Consider the following 11,906-nt stretch of genomic DNA (forward strand, 5'->3'; position numbering starts at 1 on the left):
TCGATTGATGCAGAAAAGGCATTTGACAAAATGCTACATTCATTCCTGATTAAAAACACTACTCTCAATGGAGAGAAACTGAAAGTCTTCCCTCTGCGAACAGGAACCAGACAAGGATGCCCTTTGTTACCACTCCTATTCAATATTGTGCTAGAAGTCTTGGCAAGACAGGGAAATTAAAGGCATCCAAATTGGCAAAGGAGAAGTAAAGCTCTATTTACAGACGATATGATCCTATACATAGAAAACCCCAAAGACTCAGTAAAAAAGTTACTAAACTTCTTTGGAAGATTCAGGCAGGGTACAAGATCAACATACAAAAATCAGCTGGATTCCTCTATAGTAACAAAGACAGTGCTGAAAAGGACATTAGGAAAACAATATCATTTACAATAGCCACCCAAAGATGAAATATTTAACAAATAAATGTGACCAGAGAAACAAAGGACCTATACAAAGAAAACTATAAAACACTACTACAAAAAAACAAAAGAGACCTACAAAAATGGAAGAATGTACCATGCTCCTGGATAGGAAGACTATCATTGTGAACATGTTGATACTGCCCAAAGCAATTTACACATATAATGCAATCCCAATCCAGATTCCAATGATAGTCTTCAAAAAGATGGAAAAAACTATTACAAACTTTATATGGAAAGGAAAGAGACCCAGGATAATTAATCAAAGCACTGCTTAAGAAGAATAAGGTTGGAAACCTCTCAACCCCTGATTTCAAAATTTATTACACGGCCACAGTGGTCAAAACAGCTTGGTACTGGTACAATGAAAGATACACAGATCAATGGAACAGAATTGAGAATCTAGAAATTAACCCATCCACATAGAGCCAACTGATTTTCGACAAAGTGCCTAAATATATCACATGGCGAAGTGATAGTCTCTTCAACAGATGGTGCTGGCAGAACTGGAAAGCGATATGCAAAAGATTGAAACGACTTTTACTTCATGCCCTATACAAAAACCAACTCGGCATGGATGCAAGACCTAAATGTGATTCCCAGGATTATGAAGGCCATCAGTGAAAAAATAGGGACAAATGTGAGGGCTCTAAATCATGGGCATACACAGACTACCAAACATTTTGAAAACTACACAAACAAAAGCAGACAAAATAGATGATTGGGACATACTAAAAATTAAAAACTTACATGCATCAAAAGACTTCACCAAAAAGAGTAAAAAGGGAACCCACAGAATGGGAAAAAAATCTTTTGCAACTACACATCGGACAAAGGACTAATTTCTAAAATATATAGGAAACTACAACACGTCTGCAATAAAAAGACAAATAACCCAATTTAAAAATGGATGTAGGACATGAAAGACACGTCACCAAGGAGGAGATCCGGGCAGCCAACATACATATGAAGAAATGTTCACGATCACTAGCCATTAGAGAGATGCAAATCAAAACAACAACGAGATATCATCTCACACCAGCAATAACAGCAAAGATAAAAAAAAGTTGTTGTTGTTGTTCTGTGCCGTGGAGTCGGTTCTGACTCATAGCAACCCTGTACAGGGTTTCCAAGGCTGTAAATCTTTACAGGAGCAGAAAGCCTCATCTTTCTCCTGTGGAATAGCTGGTAGTTTCGAACTGCTGACCTTGCAGTTCGCAGCCCGATTTGTAACCACTACACTATGAGGACAATAAATGCTGGCGAGGACGCTCCTGCATTGCTGGTGGGATTTCAAAATGGTCCAACCACTCTGGAAAGCAATATGGTGTTTTCTCAGAAGTTTGGAAACAGAAATACCTTATGATCCAGCAATTCCTCTACTTGGTATTTACCCACAAGAAATACGAGCCATAACACGAGTAGATACATGCACACCAATGTTCATAGCAGCACTATTTACAATAGCCTAAGTGCCCATCAATGGAAGAATGGATAAACAAACTGTGGTACATACACACAATGAAATATTATGCTACCTTGAAGAACAACAAGGAAGCTGTAAGCCATCACACAACATAGATAAACCTTGAAGACATTATGTTGAGTGAAATTAGTCAGTCACAAAAGGAGAAATACTGCATATGACCACTATTATAAAAAACTTAGAAAAAAGAACCCATACTAAAAGGGGTGGTGGTGGATTATTTGCTGGTTACCAGGATGTGGGGGGGTGGGGTGAGTGGAGGGAGAAGCACAGGGTAGGGAATAGACACAGGATAGTTTGGGTGCTGGAGAAGGGCTCAAGACACAAGAAGGGGGAGGGGAATGGAAGAACAAGGCAGATGGGAGAACAGTTAGGCAGGTTTGCATGGGCTAAGTGGGACAGGGGTAAATAATGATATATGCACAGCCTTGGAACAACAGGGCTCTGGGATACAGGGATTGAGCATGGTTGGAATTTGTAAAAGGGGGGAAATAATATTAAGATGCTTGGCTGTCTTTTGAATCTTGGTTTCCTTTGCCTGCCATTGTAAAATAGACACTTGATGGGGAGAGAAAGGAATAGCCAGGAATACCACCATAGGAAACTTGTAAGTCTGTCTTCTGCCTATAATTGATTGTTGTTGTTGTTGTTAAGTGCCGTCGAGTCAGTTCCGACCCATAGCGACCCTGTACAGGGTTTCCGAGGGTGTAAATCCTTACGGAGTAGAAAGCCTCATCTTTCTCCCGCGGAGCGGCTGGTAGTTTCGAACCGCTGACCTTAAGGTTCGCAGCCCGATTCGTAACCACTACTCTACCAGAGCTCCTTTAATTGATTGGAATACCTAAAAAGGGGCTACAAATTGCCCAGTGAAGGAGGCTTCCTGCGGAGTCTCTGTATCACATAAGACCATAGGTGGAATCCTGAACCCCATTCATAATCTTCTGAGGTGGGAAATTTCCACTGGAAAGGATAAGCAGAAACCATCCTGGAGTGGCTAAAAGAACAGAAGATACTTCTTCTAAGAAAGACTGACAGGAAAAATAAAAATAAAATGAAAAAACAGTAACAGCAGTCTGACTGATTACTACAAGAACAAGCAAGTTGCTCACCCAGGAGACATCAAGGCAAGTGGTAGGGTCCCCTCAGGGCAGACCCCCTTCCAAGACTAAGAGTCAAGGGGAATACACGAGCAGACACGTAGTCTGACTGGTGACCACGTTGGTCACTGATAAGGGAAAGTGAGGGGAAAACAGGTAGCAATTAAGCTGTGAGCTAAGTCCTACCATGTTGACTTTAATGGGTGGATGATCAGAATTCAACTAGAAGAAGAAAGGAGAGGAAAAAAAGAGTTATCTGACACAATTTGATGAACTTGACCTACACCTATGGATGCAGTAGCTCAAAAGAGGGAACAAATCTCTTTAGCGATGATCATTCCCACCCCCTTGGGACACAGGGTAGACAGGGGTGGGTGACTTGTCAGGGCAAGAAGTGACTGGCTTACAAGCTTTCAAGAGGGAGCCTAGATCCAGAGGGCACAGAAGAAGGTAGATTCCTCATTGAGAGGTATCCAATCTGTCTGGGCGGGGCTGATGAAAGGAGATGGGCATAGGACTCTTGTGGTACAGTGGTGAATGATTGCTATCAGGACTGACTGTGAGGGTTGGAAATGTAAAGATGGACGTTTGTAGCAAAAGGAGGGTAGTGATTGACTTTGCAGTCCAGGAGTGGAGGTCCCTGGGACCATTACAAGAGAGGAGTGGAGTGCAGAACCCTACCCAGAGAAACTGTGACACCAGAAATGGAGGCAGAGATGATGATATAGAGAAATGGAGCGGCTGGGGACTCTAGACCTAGGGAGGGAGAGTTGCTGTGTGGTGATGAGCGAGGGGCAGGCTTATGGGGTATACCTTTGGTTGGTTGATGATGCATGGAGAGGATTGCAACCATGGCAATGAAACCATATACAATAGGATGAATGTAAAGCTAATGTTCTCCATGTAAACTATCGCATAATTCCCAATAAAATATTTTTAAAATAAAAGGAGAGACAACATCTTGCCATCCTGGCTTCTAAGGACCATTCTGACTGTACTTCTTCCAATGCAGATTTATTTGTTCTTACGGCAGTCTGTGACACCTTCAAAATTTTTCTCCAACACTGTAATTCAAATGAATGGATTCTTCTCTGGTGTGTCTTATTCATTATTCAACTGTCACATGCATATGAGGCAATTGAAAATACCATGATTTGGATCAGCTTAATCTTCAAACTGGTATATTTGCTCTTTGACTTTAAAGAGGTTTTTCCAAACAGATATGCCTTATGCAATATGTAGGTTGATTTCTTGACTGCCATTTCCCTGAGTGTTGATTGTTATTGTTAGCCGCAGTTGAGTCAGTACCTGCTCATACCGATCCTATGCACAACAGAACGAAACACTGCCCAATCCTGCACCAACCTCACAATTGCTGCCATTTGATCAATGGGCTTGAGCCCATTGATGCTGCCATTTTGCCAGTCCTCTCACTGGGGGTCTTCCTTTTTTTCTTTGACCCTCCACCTTACCAAGCATGATATCCTTCTCCAGTAACTAGTCCCTCCTGACAATATAAACGAAGTATGAGAGACACAGAGAGCACTCTGGCTTCACTTCTTCCAACACAGATCTATTTGTTCTTTTGGTGGCTCACAGCACTTTCAATATTGTCCTCCAACACCATAACTCAAATGCATCAGTTCTTCTACGGTCTTCCTTATTCCCTGTCCAGTTTTCACATGCGTATGAAGTTATTGAAAATACCATGGCTTGGGTCAGGCACACCTTAGTCATCAAGCTGACATCTTTGCTCTTCAACACTTTAAAAAGGTTTTGTGCAGCAGATTTGCCTAATGCAATATGCCGTTTGATTTCTTGACTGCTGCTTCCATGAGTGTTGATGGTTGATCCAAGAAGACTGAAGTCCTTGACAACGTCAATATTTTCTCCGTTGATAAGAGTATTGTTTCTTGGTCCAGTGGTGAGGATTTTTATTTCCTTTACACTGAGATGCAATCCATATTGCAGGCTGTGCTCTTTGATCTTCATCAGTAAGTATTTTAAGTCCTCTTCACTTTCAGCAAGCAAGGTTGTGTCATCTGCATATTGCAGGTTGTTACTAAGTTTTCCTCCAAACCTGATGCCATGTTCTTCTTCATATAATCCAGTTTATCAGATTATTTGCTCAGTGTACAGCTTGAATAAATATAGTGAAAGGATTCAACCTGGTGTACACCTTTCCTGGTTTAAATCATTCAGTATTCCCTTGTTCTGTTCCAACAACTTCCTCTTAGTCTATATATAGGCACCTCATGAACACAATGAAATGTTCTGGAATACCCATTCTTCACAAGGCTGTCCATACTTTGTCTTTATTCACACAGTTGAAAGTCTTTGCATAGTCAATCAAGTACAAGTAAACATCTTTCTGGCATTTTCTGTTTTTAACCAAGATCCATCTGAAGTCAGCAGTGCTATCCCTCATTCCATGTCCTCTTCTGAATCTGACTTGAATTTCTGGCAACTCAATGTTGATGTATTGATGCAATCATTTTTAAATTACCTTCAGCAAAATTTTACTTGCATGTGATATTAATGATATGGTTCAATGATTCTGCATTCCATTGGGTCACCTTTCTTTGGGATGGGCACCAATACTCATCTCTTTAAATTGACTAGCAGATCATTTTCTTCCAGATTTCTGGGCATAGGTGAGTGGGCATCTCCAGTGCTACATCAGTTTATTGAAAGATTTTCATTTGTATTCAGCCAATTCCTTGAGCTTTGTTTTTCAACAGTGCCTTGTGTACAGCTTGGATTTATTCCTTCAGTACCATTGGGTCTTGAGTCCTGGTGTAATGCTATAGGAAAACGCACTGGACCACAAGGTTGGGAGTTCAAACTCACCAGCCAATCCTTGAAAACCCTGTACAGGGTTGCTATGAGCCGGAGACAACTTGACAACACTTAATAACAAGAAAGACTACTTTTTGAACATCAACCATTTATTTTTGGTCCAGTGACTCTGTGTATTGCTCTTTTAATATTTTCTGTATTAGTCATTATTTTGCCCATGGTGGTGGTGTTGTGCCGTGGAGTCTGACCCAATTTCATAGCAATGCTACAAAAGGTTTCCGAGGCTGTAAATCTTTATGGGAGCATCTTTTCTTCCACAGAACAGCTGGTAGTTTTGAACTGCTGATCTTGAGTTTAGCAGCCAGATTCATAACCAGTACTCTACCAGAACTCATTTATTTAATTTTATTTTTGAATTAAAAAAAAATGCTTTGTTGTAAATTATGTGATAGTTTACATGGGAGGACGTTATCTTCACATTGATCCCATTGGTATATCATTTCCTTGCCATGGTTACAATCCCCTCCATGCATCATCCATCAACCAAAGGGTATACCCTGCAAGCCTGCCCCTGGTCGTCCGCACACAGCCCTTCTCCCTCTCCGGGTCCAAAGTCCCCAGCTGCTCCATGTCCCCACGTCATTGTCTCTGCCTCCATCCCTGGCATCACTGCTTCTCTGGGTAGAGTTCCATTCTCCGCTCTTCACCCACGATGGTCCCAGGGAAGTTTACTCCTAGACTGCAAAGTTAATCACTCCCCTTCCTTTGCCACAAAATGACTAACTTTACATTTCCAGCCCTTACAATCAGTCCTGATAACAATTATTCACTATTGTATCACAAGAGACCTATCCACATCTCCTTTCATGAGCCCCGAGTAAACAGATTAGATACTACTCAGTGGAGATTCTACCTTGCTCCATGCCCTCTGGATCTAGGTTCCCTCTTGAAAGCTTGTAAGCCAGTCACTTCTTGGCTTTGTAGCCCCCCCATTCTGGGTAGCCAATGTCCAAGTTGCCCATCCCTGTCCTCTCCGTATTTGGAGGGGGTGGGAATGATCCTCACTATAAAGATTTGTTCTCTCTTTTGAACTACTGCATCCATAGGTGTAGGTCAAGTTCATCAAATTGTATGAGATTATTCTTTTTCCCTCTTCTTTTCTCTTCTGGTTGAGCTCTGATCATCCAGTCATTGAAGCCAGGTCAAGTGGGTATTATCTGCAAGTGTGGGTGTTCTTGTGCATAACCCCTCTCTTCTTATCAGCTGGATGCTTCACTCTTCACTCTTCACCACAGAGGTGTGGCTATGTCACTGACTCTGGGTCCAAGAGTCCCCTGGACTTGCCACACTGCTGGCCAATCAGGTCTCCATCTGGGTTCACAGGAGTCTATTGAGTGTTGCAGGGTTTAGCTCTCAGCTTCATTGCTGTGTTTCCCTCACTTCACTTTATCGGTGATGAACGTGGTCACCAATCAGAGCGTGTATTCCCATTGAGTCTTATTCTTAGAAGGGGGTTTGCCCTGAGGGGGACCCGACTACTTGCCTTTATGTCTCCTGGGTGAGCCACTTGTTTATTCTTGTAGTAATCAGTATATTGTTTTGTATTTTTTCCTGTTAGTCTTTCTTTCAGGAAGTATCTTCTCTTCTTCTGGCCACTCCAGGCTGGTCTACTTGTTCTTTCAAGTGGAAATTTCCCCTCAGAAGATTCTGGATGCTGTTCAGGATTCCACCTATGCTCTTGTGTAATGCAGAGGCTCCACAAGAAGCCTCCTTCACTGGGCACATTGTAGCCCCATTTTAGGTACTCCAATCAGTTATAGGCAGAAGACAGACTTACAAACTTTCTATGGTGGTATTTCTGGCTATTCCTTTCTCTCCCCCTCCAGTGTCTATTTTATAGTGGTATGCCAGGGAAATCAAGATTCAAAAGAACACCAAGCATCTTAACATTATTTCCCACCTTTTCCCCATTCCAACCATATCTCAATCTCTGTATCCCTGAGCCCTTTTGTTTCAAGGTTGTGCATACATCATTATTTGCCTCTGTTCCACTTCAGCTTCACATTCATCCTATCATATTTCTTTTCATTGCAATGATTGCAATCCCCTCCATGCATCATCAAATAACCAAAGGACACACCCCACAGGCCCGACCCCCCTGGCTGTCAGCAAACAGCTCCTCTCCCTCCCTGAGTTCCGAGTCCCCAGCCACTCCATCTGTCCATGCCATTATCTCTGTTTCCATGTCTGGCCTCGCTGCCTTTCTAGGTAGGGTCACACTTTCCTCTCTTCTCGCCTGATGATCCCAGGAACCTCCACTCCTGGGCTGCAAAATCAATCACTCTCCTCCTTTTGCCAAAAAAAAAGAAAAAAATAATCTGCCTCTACATTTCCAACCCTCACAGTCAGTCCTGGCAGCAGGTATTCACTGTTGTACCACAAGAGTCTTATCCACATTTCCTTTCGTCAGCCCAGTCCCAACAGTTTGGGAATCATTCAGTGGAGGCAGAACTCCTTTATGTTGCCCACAGAATCCTTCAATATTAAAACCCAAATCTTGAATTATTTCTTTAGTTCTTTCACTTGAGAAATGCTAACGGTGTTCTTCCCTTTTGGTTTTCTAACTTCAGGTCTTTTGCACATTTCATTATAATACTTTACTTTGTCTTCTCAAACTATCCTTTGGAAATTTCTATTCCACTCTTTCACGTGCTCATTTCTTCCATTCATTTTAGCTTTTCTACATTCAAGGGCAAGTTTCAAAGTCTCTTATGACATCCATTTTGGGTATTTCTTTATTTCCTGACATTTTGTTGTACAATATTCTTGAAGTCATTGCACAATTCTCCTGGTCTTTGGCCATTAGTGCATCAAATCTGTTCTTGAGATGGTCTCTAAATTCCCGTGGGACATATTCAAGGTCATGTTTTGGCACTTGTGGACTTGTTTTAATTTTCTTCAGCTTCAGCATGAACTGGCATATGAGCAATTGATGGCCTGCTTCACAGTTGGGCCCTAGTCTTGTTTTGGCCAATGATATGGAGCTTTTCCACTGTCTCTTTCCATAGATGTAGTCCATTTGATTTCTATGGATCTTATCTGGTGAGTTCCATGTGTATACTCATCTTTTATGTTGTTTTTAAAAAAGTATTTGCAATAAACAAGTTGTTGGCCTTACAAAATTCTATCATGGGATCTCCAGTATCATTTCTATCCAAGGCCATATTTTTCAACTACTGATTCTTCCTCTTTGTTTCCAACTTTTGCATTCCAATCACCAGTACTTATTAATGCATCTTGATTGCATGTTTGATCTATATCTGACTGAAAAGTTAGTTGTTGTTACTGATGTTAAGTGCCATCAAGTATGTTCTGACTCATAGTCACCCTATATAGGGTTTCTGAGGAGTAACTGGTGGGTTTGAACCATCAACCTTGTGGTTCACAGTCCAGTGCTGATCATACAGTACCAATTTCATCACCACTGGCTTTAATGGTTGGTGCATAAATTTGAATAATAGCGGTATTATTCAAATACCTGCTCTTCCTTGTAGTTCTGTGGATATTATCATTTCATAGACAGCATTGTACTTCAAGATAGATCTTGAAATACTCTTTTTGAGAAAGAATGTGATGCCAGTCCTCTTCAGTTGTTCATTCAAACCCTATGATTTTCAGATTCAAAATGGCCAATACCAATCCATTTTGATCACTAATGCCTAGGATATCAATCTTTATGCATTCAATTTCATTTTTGACAACTTCAAATTTACCTAGATTCAGACTTCCTGCATTCCATGTTAAAATTATTAATGGATGTTTGCAGCTAATTTTGGGTTTTGCTCCATCAGCAAATGAAGGTCCCCAAAGTTTTTGTCTATTCACATCATTATGGTCAACCCTACTTTGAGACGGCAGCTCTTTCCCAATCATATTTTGAATGTCTTCTAACCTACGGGACTCACCCTTCATCACTCTATCGGATCATATTCCACTACTATTCATAACGGTTTCATTTTCCAACCCTACACTTGGTATGTTCTTTTGCTAGGCTTACAATTTTCAGTGCTAACCATTCAGAGGAAGTCTGCCTCTCTTTCTTCCTACTCTGTCTTCATCTGGAAAATCCTCTAAAACCTATCCACCATGGGTGGTCCTGCTGGTATTTACAATTATGGTAGCACAAATTCCAGTATCACAGCAACATGTAAACCACTGCAGTATGACAAACTGACAGACGAATGGTGAAAATAAAAAGAATAACAGAATATTATGAAGAACTATACTCCAACAAATTTGAAAACCCAGAAGAAATGGACAAATACCTAAAAACACACTACCTACCTGAACTAACACAGACTGCAGTAGAAAATTTGAACAGACACATAACAAAAGAAGAAATTGATCAGGTTAAGAAAAAACTCTCATAAAAAAAGTCCTGGCCCAGACAGCTTCACTGGTGAATTATACCAATCATTCAGAGAAAGATCTGATACAAATTCTACTCAAAGTATTCTAGATATAGAAAAGGATGGAAACCTCCTGATTCATTTTATAAAGCAAGTAGAACCCTGATCCCAAAACCTGACAAAGATTTTGCTAAAAAAGAGAATTATGAACTTAGATGAAACATTAGGGGAAAAAAAAAATCAACATGACCCACATCATAATTTTTTTTTAAAGGAAAAGAACCACATGATCATATTAATCCATGTAGAAGAAGCATTGATCAAAATTTAACATTCATTTCTGATAAAACCATTCAACAAAATAAGAGTTATTGTTAAGTGCTGTCGAGTCATTTCTGGCCCATAGCAACTCTGTATAGGGTTTCCAAGGAACAGCTAGTGAGCCTGAACCATCAATCTTGTGGCTTAAATGACTTTGCAGTCCAGCTCATTAGCCCACAGTGCCACACCAGGACTCCAAAATAGGAGTTGTTGTTAAGTGATATCAGGTTGATTCCAACCCATAGCGACCCTGTATAGGGTTTCCCAGGAGAAGCTGGTGAGCTTGAACCACTGACCTTGCAGTTCAACTTTGCAGTCTGAGGGCATATAACAAAACCAATGTTAAGCTTAGTAATGACAGGCTGAAAGCATTCCCCCTTGGGAACAGGAACCAGACAAGGATGCCCTTTATTAACACTCCTACTTAATATTGTGCTTGAAGTCTTAGCCTGTGCTATATGGTAAGAAAAGGAAATTAACATCATCCACATTGTCTAATTTGATTTCTGGTGCTGTAGGATCAGTACTGTACAGTGAACCACAAGGTTGGCAGTTCAAACCCACCAGCTGCTCCTCAGAAAGTCTATACAGGATTGATATGAGTTGGAATCAACTCAATGACATTTAACAACAACAATGGCAAATTGGCAAAAAGAAAAACTATCTCTATTTGCAATGATATGATCCTATACTCAGAAAACCCATAAGAATTAGACCAGAAAAACAGTATTATTTGCAATAGCCACCCAAAAGATGAACTACTTAAGAATAAATCTAACCAAAGAAATGAAAGACCTATACAAAGAAAACTACAAAGCACTACTACAAAAAAACCCACAAGAGATCTACACAAATGGAAGAATACATTATGCTCATGGGTAGAAAGATGTTGTTGTTGTTGTTAAGTGCCACTGAGTTGGTTTCAACTCACAGTGACCTTGTATAGGGTTTCTAAGGACCAGCTGGTGGGTTTGAACATCAAATATTGTGGTTAATAGTTCAGTACTTCATGAGGACATAACATTGTAAAAATGTCAATACTACCCAAAGAGATCTACAGATATAACACAATCCCAATCTAGCCTCCAATACCATTCTTTAAAGAGATAGAAAAACGAATCACCAACTTTCGATGAAAAGGAAATAGACCCTAAATGAGCAAAGGACTACAAAAGAAGAAGAACAAAGTAGGAGAACTCACATTTCTGATCTCAAACCTACTACATAGGTACTGTTGTCAAAACAGTTTAGTACTGGCATGAAGTTAGACACACAAACCAAAGAAACAGATGTGAGAACCGGGAAGCAAATCTACCCACCTATAGTCAGGTAAGGAGCTCTGGTAGCGTAGTGGATATGAGCTGGGCTGCTA

This window comes from Chrysochloris asiatica, unplaced genomic scaffold (genome assembly GCF_000296735.1).
Source record: "Chrysochloris asiatica unplaced genomic scaffold, ChrAsi1.0 scaffold00025, whole genome shotgun sequence".
Taxonomy (NCBI): domain Eukaryota; kingdom Metazoa; phylum Chordata; class Mammalia; order Afrosoricida; family Chrysochloridae; genus Chrysochloris; species Chrysochloris asiatica.